Source organism: Pristiophorus japonicus, unplaced genomic scaffold (assembly GCF_044704955.1).
Source record: "Pristiophorus japonicus isolate sPriJap1 unplaced genomic scaffold, sPriJap1.hap1 HAP1_SCAFFOLD_113, whole genome shotgun sequence".
Lineage (NCBI taxonomy): Eukaryota > Metazoa > Chordata > Chondrichthyes > Pristiophoridae > Pristiophorus > Pristiophorus japonicus.
The window spans coordinates 1,201,904-1,216,830 of NW_027250788.1; the positions used below are offsets into that span (position 1 = coordinate 1,201,904).

A 14,927-nucleotide genomic window follows, 5' to 3' on the forward strand; every position below is an offset into this window, starting at 1 on the left:
AGACTGAAGAACACCTCCACAACCTGGAGGAGGTGCTACGCAGACTGGACCGGGTAGGGCTGCGACTGAAAAAGGCGAAGTGCATCTTCCTAGCTCCAGAGGTAGAATTCCTGGGGATGAGGGTAGGAGAAGATGGGATGAGCCCTACTGCGTCCAAGACGGAAGCGATCCAGAGAGACCCAGACCCCGTAACACGACGGAGCTGCGTTTGTTCCTGGGGCTCCCCAACTATTTGGTCACTTTCTTCCCAAATTGAGCACGCACTAGAGCCGCTACACGTGCTCCTAAGCAAAGGTCGCGAATGGGTCTGGGGGGACAGCCAGCAAAGGGCTTTTAATAGAGCACACAATTTGTTATGTTCCAACAATCTGTTAATGCGATATGACCCATGTAAGAAACTTGTGTTAACGTGCGATGCGTCGTCCGATGGTGTCGGGTGTGTGTTGCAGCATGTCAATGTCAAGGGTCAATTACAGCCGGTAGCTTATGCCTCCAGAGGTCTGTCCCAGGCAGAAAGGGGCTACGGGATGATAGAAAAGGAGGCGCTCGCATGTGTATATACGGTAAAGAAAATGCACCAGTACCTGTTTGGCAGGAAATTTGAGCTGGAGACAGATCACAAACCCCTCACGTCCCTTTTGGCCGACAACAAGGCCATAAATGCAGATGCATCGATCCGCATACAGAGGTGGACACTCACGTTAGCCACCTATGACTACACAATTCGGCACAGACCGGGCACTGAAAACTGCGCCGATGCACTCAGCAGGCTCCCACCAGCCACCACTGAGGGGGCTACCGAGCATGCCGCTGAGATGGTCATGGCTGTTGAAGCTTTCGCAAGCGATGGCTCACCAGTGACAGACGGTCAGATTAAAGTCTGGACAAATAGAAACCCGCTATTGTCTCTAGTCAAGAAATGTGTCCTGAATGGGGACTGGGCAGCCACGTACAGGGCATGCCCTGAGGAATTTAAACCATTTCACAGGGGCAGGGATGAACTCTCGATTCAGGCCGATTGCCTACTGTGGGGAAACCGCGTAGTCATGCCCCAGATGGGCAGAGAGATGTTCATCAGAGAACTCCACAATGAGCATCCGGGCATTGTCTTGATGAAGGCAATTGCCAGGTCACACGTTTTGTGGCCAGGGATAGATGCAGATCTGGAAGTTTGTGTTCGCAGGTACAACACGTGTGCCCAGCTGGGCAATGCGCCCAGGGAAGCCCCCATTAGCCCTTGGCCATGGCCCGCCAAGCCTTGGTCACGCATCCATGATGACTACACAGGTCCTTTCATCGGAAAAATGTTTTTGGTTGTAGTAGACGCTCACTCCAAATGGATTGAGTGTGACATTTTAAATTCAAGCACATCCTCTGCCAAGGTAGAAAGTCTACAGGCAATGTTCGCCGCCCACGGTCTACCGGACATCTTGGTCAGCGACAATGGCCTGTGCTTCACAAGCACTGAATTCCAGGACTTCATGGCAGGCAATGGAATGAACCATGTCAGAAAGGCACCGTTCAAGCCAGCCTCAAACGGCCAGGCAGAACGAAAAGTGCAGATAATCAAACAGGGTATGCTCAGAATCCAAGGAGGTTCCCTACAAAGCCACTTATCACGCCTCCTGTTGGCCAATAGATCCCAACCACACTCGCTCACAGGGGTTCCACCCGCAGGGCTGCTAATGATAAGGATGCTCAAATCCCATTATCCCTTTTCCACCACACCATGAAAGAAATTGTTGAGAGCAGGCGCCAATCACAATATAACTACCATGACAGGAATGCGGGGGCACGATATATTGGTGTAAACGACCCTGTTGTTGTCCACAACTACACTGCAGGGCCTAAATGTCTCGCAAGCACTGTGATTGCCAAAGAGGGCAATAGGATTCTGGTAGTTAAACTAACCAATGGACAAATCTGCCGCAAACATGTGGATCAAACAAAAAGGAGGTTAAGCAAACCCATAGAAGAAGCATAGGAAGTACACGATACAGAGTTCACTCCAGCACAGGTGACCGAACACCGGAACCAAAGGGAGGAGAGCCCAGTCACTGTGGGCATTCCGGATAGGCCTGAGGCACCGCAAACAGCAGACACACAGGCCAGTGCCCAACAACCGGAGCCCCAACTCAGGCGCTCTGCAAGAGAGCGTAAACCACCAGAGAGACTCAACCTGTGATCCCAAAAAGACTTTGGGGTCATGTATTCAACCAGCATTGTAACCCATTTTTAAATTCAAAACCTGATAAAATTGACGACATGCAGCCAACGTGCAAAAGTAAGAATTCTTTTAATCACCGTTAATTAGCCGATAACCTTCTTCAGAATGAAATAAATAATAATATAATTACTGAGGAACAGTGGTATCCTCAATCATTCATTTTCTCTTTACATGTGATGAAGTTTTATCCCTATCTCATTTACACGCTGTATGAGAATGGTTTAAAATTGTAAGTGTTTATGACTCAGTTGTAAAACCATTGATTGTGTGTGTGTCTATACTTGATAGGAGGAGCACTTGAGACCGAAGTTCCAGTTCTATATATGTACCAATAGAATCACTTTCCACCAGTTTCTTTAAACCCAATAACATAATTTATTTCCAATGGGCTGGATGGAGGAACATGATCCATGTAAAAAATTGTTATCGTTTTACCTGAACTGAATGCTCATAAAATATTGGAGTGGGAACTAATTGGATAACAGCACTGCTGGCAACATTTGCGGAATAGATTAGTGCAGCCAAAACACACAATGACAACCTGGGACTGTGCGGCACCGAATACTCGGGGAAAAACAGTTAAACACTTCGTCCCTGGGTGGGCTCGAACCACCAACCTTTCGGTTAACAGCCGGACGCGCTAACCCATTGCGCCACAGAGACTGATGGAAGTATAAGGTGCAAGACATCCAAAACCAGGGTGTCAGTCAGTTAAAGCTTCAGATTGCTCCGACCGGGATGGAACTTGACCACTCTCAGTTGTACTTTTCCCAAATAAATGGAGGGACATTCATTGAGGATGCGTGGAAGCAGTCTGGTCCCGCACACTGCAGACACTTCCATGTCACCACCAACCAGCTCTCCCACAACCGGTGTGATCTACCTTCCAGCCTTCCGGTGCCTTGTCTGTGATAAAGTATTCTGATTGTCCCGAAGCCAGTATTAGGTTTGAATTCCTTTTTAGCTCCTGACTGCGGATATTCCTGTGATTCAACGGGAAATAAATGCTTACAGGGACAGTTGGATTCACCGTTTCTTTGCTTGGTGAAATTTCAAAGATTGAAAGCAACGCACATCAACCCCAAACGTCCCGTGAGATGGAAGCCCTGTTGCTGTTTCAAGCTTGAATGCAGGTACAAGCAGAACTTATTCAAAGAAAGTCCAAGTCCCTGAGACGCCTGATTATTTGCACCAAACTCTTTGCAAAGAGTTGAGGTACATGTTTGGTGATCTGGGCACATCTTTCCCCAAACTACAACACTTCAAACATAACTCAATGGCTGTAAAGCGCTTTGGGGCGTCATGAGTTCCTGAAAGGCGCTGCAGATATGCAAGTCCTTCTTTACAAAAGTTCGATGCAATTTCAAAATATGCGAGCAATATCAGGGCTCCTCTGGGAACCCTCGTAAATTTCAATTAACAACTCCAAGGGAAATCACAGCCCGAGACCAACGAGCCAATTGTTTGACAAATGTGAAGATAAGGTGTAACCATGATCAAAGCATTTTTTTGTGTGTCGCCATTCAGAACATAAGAACTTAAGAACTAGGAGCAGGAGTAGGCCATATGGCCCCTCGAGCCTGCTCCACCATTTAATATGATCATGGCTGATCCGATCATAGACTCAAGTCCACATCCCTGCCCGTTCCCCATAAGCCTTATTCTCTTATCAGTTAAGAATCTATCTCTGTCTTAAATTTATTAATTGTCGTGGCTTTCTCAGCTCTCTGATGCAGTGAGTTCGACAGATTTACAACCTCTGAGAGAAGGAATTACTCCTCATCACAGATTTAAATGGGCAGCCCCTTATTCTGAGATTATGCCCCCTAGTTCTAGTCTCCCCTATCAGTGGAACCATCCTCTCTGCATCCACCTTATCAAGCTCCCTCATTACCTTTAACGTTTCGATAAGATCACCTCTCATTCTTCTGAATTCCAATGAGTAGAGGCCCCACCTACTCAACCTTTTCTCATAAGTCAACCCCCTCATCTCCGGAGTCAACCCAGTGAACCTTCTCTGAACTGCCTCCAAAGCAAGTATATCCTGTAGTAAATATTGTAAGTGTTTGTGATCCTCGCCCAATTGCCAGATGGACGGTTTGAATCGCCCCCACCTTACGAAAGTTCTAGATCTGGGAATTATTATTCAGAGTGTAAATTAAATGAGTCACGGAAAGGGATGCTTCAGTGATAAATCGTAGTATATTTATTTGGTCTAACATACACTGTCTAAAACATGCACTGCTAAACTAAATCACTTTCTCTGTGGAGAATAAAATCCCGGTTACAAACAACATACATACAGTACAGAAATGAACCCAGTAACACGCAGTAATTCCCTGGTGGATTCTAACCCCACCCCTACCAATGAATTACCCTCCCCAGAATAGCCCTGAAAAGCTTCCCTTCTGAGAAAACCCTAAGCCCTTACCCAGCTGGCCTGGGATATATGGTTACTGGCTTGGGACACTCGCGACCATGTTCACCACCACACGCAGCCCGTTTCCTTGCTCAGCTCAGCTGTGGGAATTCACTGCCTGGTCATCAGTCTCGGTGGCTTCTTCTGCAGTACTGCGGCCCCTTCCTCTGGTACATCGATCGGTGGAGCGAGAGCGAGAGGGAGAGGGGGCTCTCTCTAGACACAAGCTGCAAGCTGCAAGCTCCAAGCTTCACACCAAGCTCCAAGCTAATAATAATGTGGAAAGGACCCTGTCTTTCTGGGAGTCTTGCTACCCCTATCTTTCCCGCCAATCTTTAAAACCCCTTTGTTTCTAAGCACGGGTACTTAGTCAGTGATGGGAACGACCCAGCTCCTCCTTGGCTGGCCAGGCTGGTGGGTTCATTGTTCTGTGTCTCCTTCTGAGATGGAGGTGAGAAGTGCTTTTACAAATTAGAGTGGCTTTGTCAGTGGCCCCCCTTCCTGGCCGACAGCTCTTTTGTCAATGGATGACTGACAGCTCTTTTGTCCCAGCGAACTGCTATGCGGTCTCTGGATTTTTAACAAAACCAGCTTTTTCACATATATGCGCAGGGTGACCCCAGCACAGGGAAAATAGCCTCAGAAAAATAAAATCCACAAAATATTCTCGACTGAGTCCATTCTTTAAACAGAAACTTTGCGATGTCTTCATTACGCTCTGCTAATTATCGATCTTGCCACGTAAAAAGTGCGTTGGCATTGCAATGCATTAATGTAAAATTAATGAAAAGAAAATGCAACGTTTTATCGAGTGCAAAACATGCAGTTCCTGCATTTCAAAAAGCATTGCTTTTATTCATCCTGCGGAATGCATATTGCACAGATAATCTCAGCACACATTGTGCAGACAAAGGCAGCATTAGACAACAAAGTGATTTGTCCTCCGCTGATTTGTAGCAGATAACTGACGGTTGAGCACACAATTTGATAACTCGACTTGTAGATCAAGCATCAATGAAAAAGGCAACAAAACTGCCCACCAGCACCAGGTGTCTTTCACTTGTTTGTTCCAAATTTTCAGCAGCTGGGACAACAAGAATTTAGGTTTCACTGAGATTTGAACTCAAATCACTAGATTTAAAATCAGGAGGGCTCACCATTACACCGTGGAACCAACTATTCCAAAACTTTTGAAACATACTTCGTCACAGACAAGGCACTGGAAGGCTGGAAAGTAGATCACACCGGTTGTGGGAGAGCTGGTTGGTGGTGACATGGAAGTGTTTGCAGTGTGCAGGACAAGACTGCTTCCACACATCCACAATGAATGTCCCACACTTTACTTGGGAAAAGTACAACTGAGAGTGGATAAGTTCAATCCCGGTCAGAGCAATCTGAAGCATTAACTGACTGACACCCTGGTTTTGCATGTCTTGCAGTGTGTATCTGTGTTCCAATGGTTTAGCGCATTCGGCTGGTAACTGAAAGGTGGGTAATCCAAACCCATCTCCGGGCGAAGCCTTTTAATGTTTTTCCCCGAGGATTCGGTGCCGCACAGTTCCGGGTTGTCATTGTGCATTTTGGCTGCACGAATATATTCCGCAAACATTGCAAGCTTTGCTGTTATCCAGTGAGTTCCCACTCCAATACTTTTATGACCATTCAGCACAAGTAAAACGATAACAATTTTTTACATGGATCATGTTCCTCCATCCAGTCCAATCAAAATAAATTATGTTATTGGGTTTAAAGGAACTGGTGAAAATTGATTCTATTGATGCATATATCGAACTGGAACTTTGGTCTCAAGTGCTCCTCCTATCAAGAATAGACACACACACAATCAATGGTTTTACAACTGAGTCATAAACACTTACAATTTCTCATACAGGACGTAAATGAGATCGGGATAAAAATTCATCACATGTAAAGAGAAAATGAATGATTTAAGATACTACTGTCCCTCAGTAGCTATATTAATATTTATTTTATCCTGAAAAAGGTTATCGGTTATTTAACTGTGATTTAATTAATTCTTATTTTTTCTTATTAGCTGCATGTCTTCAATTTTATAAGGTTTTGAATTGAAAAAAGCTGTTACAGAAGTTACCGCCCTGACCTGGAATCGAAGCTGTTTTTCGGTGGTATAAGGAGTGGTTTTACCCAATCATTTAAAGGTGATTTCAAAGAATGACGTGGCGTTAAATTCAGATCACGGTTACGATGTGTTTCGGTGTGAAACAAGTGGATTGAAAAGGACAATAATGACACCAAGCATTACGATGCAGCGATGCAGCAATGCAGCATTCTCTGGTGGTCCAGTGATTAGGATTCGGCGCTCTCACCAGCGCGGCCCTGGGTCGATTTCCGGCCAGGGAAATTGCACTTCCATCAAAATTAAAACCTTAGAAGAAAGAGTTACATGCATCTCATGTGGAAAAAAAGATTCATTGATTTAAACATCATTAATTAATCCATTGTAGAACTTCAATCATTTAATTTGCCCTGAGTATGTGAGGAACTTTTATCCCGACCTCATTGTATTTTTGGAGCATGGTCCAGCCCCGTTATCTCCACCTGTGAAAGTAGGAAACTGCTGGAAATACACAACAGGACGGGTAGCCTTTGACAAACAATTAAACCCAGGTTACAGACTCTCTTCCTTCCCCTGCCCTTTGCGGGACACTTGTTCCCCTTTAATTTTACAGACTGACTGAGTTCACTAACCGCGGGGAGAGAGTAGATGCCTCCGCAGCCCCACTATGCTAACATGGAAGATAACACGATGTGGATGTGGGGTGGTGGGTGGGGATCAGTGACATGTTTGTGTAAAGGGCAGTGGAGGAGAAGGATTGACAGCTGTCAGTGAGGGACAGAAGTTGTTTAAGGTGAGCCAACATATTCCCGATCAGCACAGAAGGCATTCACTGGTCTGCTGCCCTCTGCTGTACTTCTGGTCAGAGCGGTTTCCGCAGTGGAGCCGTTATCACGTTTGCTTTCCATGCGGAAGCATCACGTGCAGGAAGATTATGTTTAAACTTTCTGTGGATGAACAGCCATGGGCGAGTTTATTCTCCTGTCAAAAGGGTGACAGTGGCTTCTCCCTTATTCTTTCATTGCTCTTTATTTCACTTCACTAAATAGATATATTTGAATGAGAGAAATTGTTCCAGAGTGTCGCCGACTTCATCTTTTGTTCCCTTTTAAACACATAAAATGAGGCCGGGGGAATAAATCCAGAAAACAATGCTGAGGGATATAGACAAGAGGAAGAGAGAAGGTGAAATACTGCCTCTTCACACCGGAGAAGTGTGAGCTTGAGGACCGGAGAAGTTGCAGCTGCTGGAGCTGTGCGTTTTATCGGGGAGGGACGGGGGGAGAGCCCGTCGAGCGACCGGAGAAGCTGAGAAGCTGCTGTGCTTTTCATCGGGTTTGACACTGTTTAAAAATGGCAAAGTGCCAAGTTTTCTCTCCCTACTGCCCATGCTCGAAGGTGCCGGCAGTGTTTTCGGCGCAGGCGTTTGGCTCCGCCCCCCACTTTACCATCGACACCACGCCAGGACTCCGGGGACTGTACACAGCGGCCAGGATGGGGCGAGTTTTTCCCCGAGCCGTTTCCAGCGTGCAAAATCGGTGCACTTGAGGTCAGTGCGCCGACAAAACTGCTTGGGGAAAATCCATCCCTTGAAGAGTAAGGAGTACACTGAAGGAAATACAAATATGTTTGCCGAGCAACTGTCAAATTTAATAATTTTTATACAACCATCGAAACAGCAAAAAAAACAGGGCACTCGCCCCATAGTACTTAATATATAGCCCATAGTACAAGAGTAAGGAAGTCTTGCTACAATTGTATAGGGCCCTGGTGAGGCCACACCTGGAGTACTGCGCACAGTTTTGGTCTCCTTATTTGAGGGAGGAAATAATTGCCTGGGAGGTGGTACAACAGAGGTTCACCAGATTGATTCCTGGGATGAGAGGACTGTCTTAAGTTGAGAGATTGTTTAGAATGGGCCGATACTCTCCGGAGTTTCGAAGAATGAGAGGTGATCTCATTGAAACACACAATATTCTGAAGGGGATTGACAGGGTAGATGCTGAGAGGTTGTTTCCCCCGGGCTGGAGTGTCTAGAACGAGGGGGCACAGTCTCAGGTTAAGGGGTCGGCCATTTAAGACAGAGATGAGGAGGAATTTCTTCACTCAGAGGGTTATGAATCTTTGGAATTTTCTGCCCCACAGGCCTGTGGATGCTGAGTCTCTGAATATATTCAAGGCTGCGTTAGATAGATTTTTCGAGTCTCTGGGAATCAAGGGATCGAGAGATCACTCGAGTTTGGACGAATGAGAGGGGATCTCATGGAAACATATAAAATTCTGACGGGACTGGACAGGTCCCGATGTTGGGGAAGCCGAGAACCTGGGGTCAGAGTCTAAGGGATAAGGGGTAAGCCATTTCGGACTGAGATGAGGAGAAACTTCTTCGCTCAGAGTGTTGTTAACCCGTGGAATTCTCTACCGCAGAGTTGTTGATGCCAGTGTGTTAGATATATTCAAGAGGGAGTTCGATGTGGCCCTTATAGCTAAAGGGATCAATGGGTATGGAGAGAAAGCAGGAAAGGGGTACTGAGCTGAATGATCATCCATGATCTTATTGAATGGTGGTGCAGGCTCGAAGGGCCGAATGGCCTACTCCTGCACCTATTTTCTATGTTTCGATGTTTCTATGTCCTGCTACTGCTTCTTTAATAAATGATTCCAACATTTGCCCAACCACAGATGTTAGGCAAACTGGTCTATAGTTTCCTGCTTTTTGTCTGCCTCCTTTTTTAAATAGGGGCATTACATTTGCAGTTTTCCAATCTGCTGGGTCCTCCCCAGAATCCAGCGAGTGCATGTCCACAGATCACTGAAAGTAGCAGGCCAGGTAGCTAAGGTGATTGAGAAGAAATATGGAATGATTGCCTTTATTAGCCGAGGCATAGAATACAAGAGATGGGGTCGGTGGGGCAGGTTAGGTCACAGCTGGAGTACTGCATGCAGTTCTGGTCGCCATATTACAGGAAGGACATGATTGCACTGAAGATGGTGCAGAGGAGATTTACGAGGATGTTGCCGGCAGTGGAGAATCTTAGCCATGAGGACAGATTAGATAGGCTGGATGTGTTTTCCATGGAACAGAGCCTGAGGGGAGACCTCATTGAGGTGTATAAAATTATGAGGGTCTGAGATATAGTGGATAGAAAGGACCTATTTCCCTTAGCAGATGGATCAACAACAAGGAGGCATAAATTTAAAGTAATTGGTCGAAAGTCTAGAGGGGATATTTCTTCACGCAGAGGGTTGTGGGGTCTGGAACTCACTGCCTGAAAGGATGGTAGAGGCAGAAACCCTCACCACATTTAAAAAGTGCTTGGATGTGCACCTGAACTGCAGGGTTATGGACCAAGAGCTGGAAAGTGGGATTAGGCTGGATAGTCTCTTGTTGGCCGGCGCGGACACGATTGGCCGAAATGGCCTCCTTCTGTGCTGTAATCGTATTTGATTCTATGAACTCGTTTGCAAAGAGTTGAGGTGATTTGGGCACATCTTTCCTCACATGACAACATTTCAAAGGCAACTCAACGGCTGTAAAGTGCTTTGGGGCTTCATGAGTTCCTGACAGACGCTGCAGAAACGTAAGTCCTTCTTTGCAGAATTTCAATGCAAACTCAAGGCTGGTCTGGGATTTGAAGCCAGGATTTTTCTGCAAATTACAAGTAACAACTGCGAAGCAAGAATCATACCCCTCGACCAACAAACCACCTGCTTAACAAACGTCGAGATAAGATGTCACCATTATTGAAGCATTTTTAGTGTGTGTTGCTGTTCTTGATCGGAGCAGCACATGAGACGGAATCAGTGACTTTGCCTTTTCGACATGTCTTCTGAAGCGCCGCACGGTCCCACTCCTGCAGTCACTGAGCTGTTGCGGAGTTAATGTATCCATCATCATCATCATCATAGGCGGTCCCTCGAAACGAGGATGACTTGCTTCCACGCCGAAAAAGGATGAGTTCACAGGTGTTTCAATGAAGGACCCGAACTACATCCCAAAGGGTGGAAGATGCCTGTGCGTGGATTTTTTTAATGTGTGGTGGCCGTTGCACGACAGCCATCACATGGGCTTGACAGAGCGAGGTCTTGGTTCAGTGGCAAGGGTTAACCAAGACGACAGGCGAACAGCTCTGCTGCACGGACCTAGTGCACACACATATCACAGTGTGGGCTGGTCCGTGCTGCCCCTGGGCCGCTGGTCCCAAACTCATGCCTCCCCTGGGCCCCGATCACGTCCCTTTACAGTCTCTCGCCGCTCCTTCGGCCCGATCTCGATGCTCCTGCTGTATCTGCCCACGCTCCAATCACAGACCTGGACCTTGATGACGTCCCTCCTCGCTGCCACCGCCCTCCTGCACCAGCTCGCACTGCTCCCTGGAGTAGTCTCCCGGGACTTCCAAGCTGCTCCCAAGGCCGCTCGCCGTTCCTTTTATGGCCCCGACCTGCCGCTGGTGTTCTCCCGTTTGTGTATCCAGGCTGTGGGTGGCCACCCCGAGCGCAGCAGAGGGTTTTCTGCATTAGCTCTGGGTGGGGACAGTATCTTTCCCCTTCTCTCTTCCTCTTGTCTTTATCCCTGTGCTTTTATTTACCTATTTTTTCCCCCTGTCTCAGTTTCTAGTGTTTAAAAGGGAACAAAAGATGAAATGGGTATCACTGTGAAACAATTTCTCTCACTCAAAGTTAGACGCACTCCCGTTGCACCATGAGGTCTCGGTAGCGAGCCGTTGATATTCAGGTTCATATATAAATATATCTACATGTATCATACCCGTTCCCTGGTGGTCGAGGGGTTCAGGTCCGGCGCACTAAACTGATTTCAATTCTCGATCAATTCATCGCATCAAAATAATTGAGGACTGTGAGACGATTAATAATTGCTGTAATCACCATGAATACCAATACTTTCTGCGATAGACCGAGCTTACAGACTATCTGGCTTCCCCTGCCCTTTGCCGGGCACGTGTTCCGGGTTTAATTTAGTAAACTGGGCGAGTTCACTGATCGCGGGGAGACAGTAGGAGCCTCTGTGGCCCCACTGTGAGGATGTGGAAGTGAACACGGTGGCTGGGTGATCCGTGACATTTCTGTAAAGGGCAGCGGAGGAGAAGGATTGAGAACTTTCAGTGTGGGACAGAAGTTGTTTCAGGTGAGCCAACACATTCCTGATCAGCACAGAGGGAGCTCACTGGTCAGCTCCCCTCTGTTGGGGCTGTTGTGCCAGAGGTTTCTGTCGTGCTTTATACATGAAATGTACCGGGTTTGATTCTGGGTAGAAACATTATGTTTAAACTTGCTATAAGGGAACAATCGGAGGAGAGCTTAGTCTCCTGGAAAATGTTGCCTGACCTGCTGAGATTTCCAGCGTTTGCTGTCGTTATTTGCTATTTATACTCCTGGTAAAAGGGCTCCCTTATTCCTGAATTGCTCTTTATTTAACCAATAAATAGATAACTTTCAGTGAGAGAAAACAGATCCACCGGGGACCTTTCACGTGTGAGGCCAACGTGATATCCGCTACACTGCAGCCCATCAAAGGGCGAGAAACCACTGAATATAAAGGATGAGCTCACAAATATCAGGGGCAGTACAGTCTGGTCAACGTCAAACCCTCCTTTCTTATTCAGCAGAGGCATGAACCGGAGTCAGACGCCACAAAGTTTAATTAAAGATACAAATACAAATAAAACTTGCAAATCTTTTCACTGTAAAATTCTTTCACTTTATTTGAAATCCTCCTGCGTTGAATCTGAAAATGATCACCATGGGATTTTATCTTCACGACTGATTCTATTTTCTCAGCACGGAAGGAATAACCGGTGCTGTTAAATTTGACAAAAGTTGCCCCAGATTCCTGGTGACATCGGCAATACAGTGTGTAAAATGGGTTAACATGCTGAAGAACATAAGAACAAAAGAAATAGGAGCAGGAGTTGGTCATACGCCCCTCGAGCCTGCTCCGTCTTTTAATACGATCATGGCCGATGCGATCATGGACTCAGGTCCACTGCCCTGCCCGCTCCCCAAAGCACAGGACAAATGATTGAAGTATCGACTGTCCCTCAGTTAGCATTTCTTTCATTGTGCAAATGAAGGTGAGGGGTTAATTAATGATGCTTTTCCATGAAAACAACACAAAAGTTGAAGAAAAAAACATACGGTGACTGGCAGGAGAGCGTTGCTTCTGACACCTGGTGCAAATGGACGGGCATTTTAATGCCCCTTGTGTTGTTAAAGCTTCATATAGAGGAACATCTCAAGCACATCGTGTAGGCATCGTGGCGCAACGGTAGCGCGTCTGACTCCAGATCAGAAGGTTGCGTGTTCAAATCACGTCGGGGTCACTGTTCTTTCAACATTAATATTATCTTTGCTGTTTGGCAATAACCAGACCCTTGTTCCAAGGCCTGTCTCACTGTTTCCCCGGTGTCAGGCAGAGATACGCCTGCTGCCCTCATTTAATTCATGTGACAGGACACAACAGTTCAAAATCAACTTGCAGTTGGCCACACACACCGCCGAGCGGTCGAAGGTGCTGTGATTAGATCGCAGTTTTCTCTGGAGGTGTGGGTTTGAATCAAACTTCTGACATTTCTTATTTTTAATCATTAAGCGAAACTCATTGTTTGACACCACGACCAACTCCTTAAAATTGGGATTCAGCAGCTCACCTGCTCGCTGAACATCTCCGTCTGACCTGGTGCTGAAAGTGGAGATGTTTCCGCAGTATCGCGGTTAACACGCTCGCCTCACAGACGGGAATATTTTCTGGAGCTTTCTCCTCATGCATGCTCAGGGGCGAGTTTGTTCTCCTGTGAAAAGTTCATAAGATGATTAGCATGTAAGAATTAGTGGTCGGAATAGGCCATTCGGCCCCTCGAGCCTGGTACACCATTCAAGAAGATCCTGGCAGTTCCTCGACAGTAAGTTTAAACATCTGGGGCAGAGCCAACAGGCGCCTGTCTGCAATCAGTGAGAGAACGGTATGTTTGGCAGAAGCCTGGCGAGCTCAGTCGGTGGAACATAAGACTTTTAATCTCAGGGTCGTGGTTTCGACACCCACATTGGACATTTACATTTTTCATCGAATTATAGAATGATAGAAGTTTGCAGCCATTTCGGCCCATCACTTCCACCCCGGCCAACAAGAGGCGATCCAGCTTCATCCCACTTTCCAGCTCTGGGTTACGGCACTTCAGGTGCACATCCAAATACTTTTTACATGTGGTATCTACCTCTGCCATTCGTTCATGCAGCGAATTCCTGACCCCCACAAACCTCTGCATGAAGAATTTTACCTTCAAATCCTCTTTAAACCTTCTACCAATTGCTTTAAATATATGCCCCCTGATTGTTGACCCCTCTGCTATCTACTATATCTCGGCCCCTCATCATTTTATGCATCTCAATGTTGTCTCCCCTCAGCCTCCTCTGTTCCAATGAAAACAAACCCAGCCGATCCAATCTGTCCTCATAGCTAAGATTCTCCACGCCTGGCAACATCCTCGTTCATCTCCTCTGTACCCTCTCATACAATCACATAATTCCTGTAATACGGTGACGAGAACTACACACAGTACTCCAGCTGTGGCCTAACCAGTGTTTTATACATTTCAGGCATAACCAACCTGCTCTTCTATCCCATGCCTCAGCCAATAAAGGCAAGCATTCCGTGCGCCTTCTTACCCACCTTATCCAACTGGCCTGCTACCTTCAGGGATCTGTGGACATGCACTCCAATGTCCCTTTGTTCTTCCACACTTCTCAATGTCGGACCATTTAATGTGTGTTTCTTTCCTTGTTTGCCCTCCCCAAATGCACAGCCTCACACTTCTCTGGATGAAATTAGTATCACTTGAAAACATTTTAATCATACCTCCTATATTTAAGTTGAGATCATTGATGTTGCCACTAAAAGCCAGGGACCTAGCACTGAGCCCTGTGGAACACCACTGGAACCATCCTTCCAGTCCCAAACACTCCCATCAAACATTACCCTTTGCTTCCTGCCTCTGTGCCAATTTTGGATCCAACTTGCCACTTTGCCCTGGTCCCATGGGCTTTTACTTTTGTGACCAGTCTTCCATGTGGGAACTTGGCGAAAGCTTTGCTAAAATCCTTATACACTACATCATACGCACTGCCCTCATCAATCCACTTGGTTACCTCCTCAAAAAATTCAATCAAGT

At 46.5% G+C, this 14,927-nt stretch overlaps 2 non-coding genes across 2 annotated transcripts; one reads left to right on the top strand and one right to left on the bottom strand.

The window, feature by feature from the left end:
* Positions 1–2,816: 2,816 nt before the first annotated feature.
* trnan-guu (transfer RNA asparagine (anticodon GUU)) lies at positions 2,817–2,890 on the bottom strand. Its single transcript has one exon. It is a non-coding gene; the product is annotated as a tRNA-Asn (tRNA).
* A 10,120-nt stretch (positions 2,891–13,010) lies between these two features.
* On the top strand, positions 13,011–13,082 carry trnaw-cca (transfer RNA tryptophan (anticodon CCA)). Its single transcript has one exon. It is a non-coding gene; the product is annotated as a tRNA-Trp (tRNA).
* Positions 13,083–14,927: the final 1,845 nt, after the last annotated feature.